A 412-nucleotide genomic window follows, 5' to 3' on the forward strand; every position below is an offset into this window, starting at 1 on the left:
CTTGCATTGGTGCCTGCCCATCAGAGTCTTGGCATCTTGGTCCAATCTTTGCTGTATCTGACTGTGTACTTGGGAATTTTTCTTGGTCTGCCCTCTCTTAGGTCCCCTCAGCACTGAAGCAGGCTCTCAGATCCCCTCTGCCCTGAAGCAGGCTGTGTTAGGAGATCCTAGGACCTTGCAGATGAAAATGTGGGCTTGGGGGGCAGGGTGGAATCGGGTAAAGAAAGGCAACAGCAGGGAACTCACCCTGCTGGATGAACAGAAAACCTTAGGGATTCATAGGGGGTCTTGATTCAGTTTCCTGGGACTTTCAGGCTGTGTGGCTACCTACTCGCCTCTCAGGATACCCTCAGCACAGGAGCAGGGTTTCTTGCTGGGTTCTAAGATCCTCACATACAAAGAGGCAGGCTTG

Source organism: Microtus ochrogaster, unplaced genomic scaffold (genome assembly GCF_000317375.1).
Source record: "Microtus ochrogaster isolate Prairie Vole_2 unplaced genomic scaffold, MicOch1.0 UNK123, whole genome shotgun sequence".
NCBI lineage: Eukaryota > Metazoa > Chordata > Mammalia > Rodentia > Cricetidae > Microtus > Microtus ochrogaster.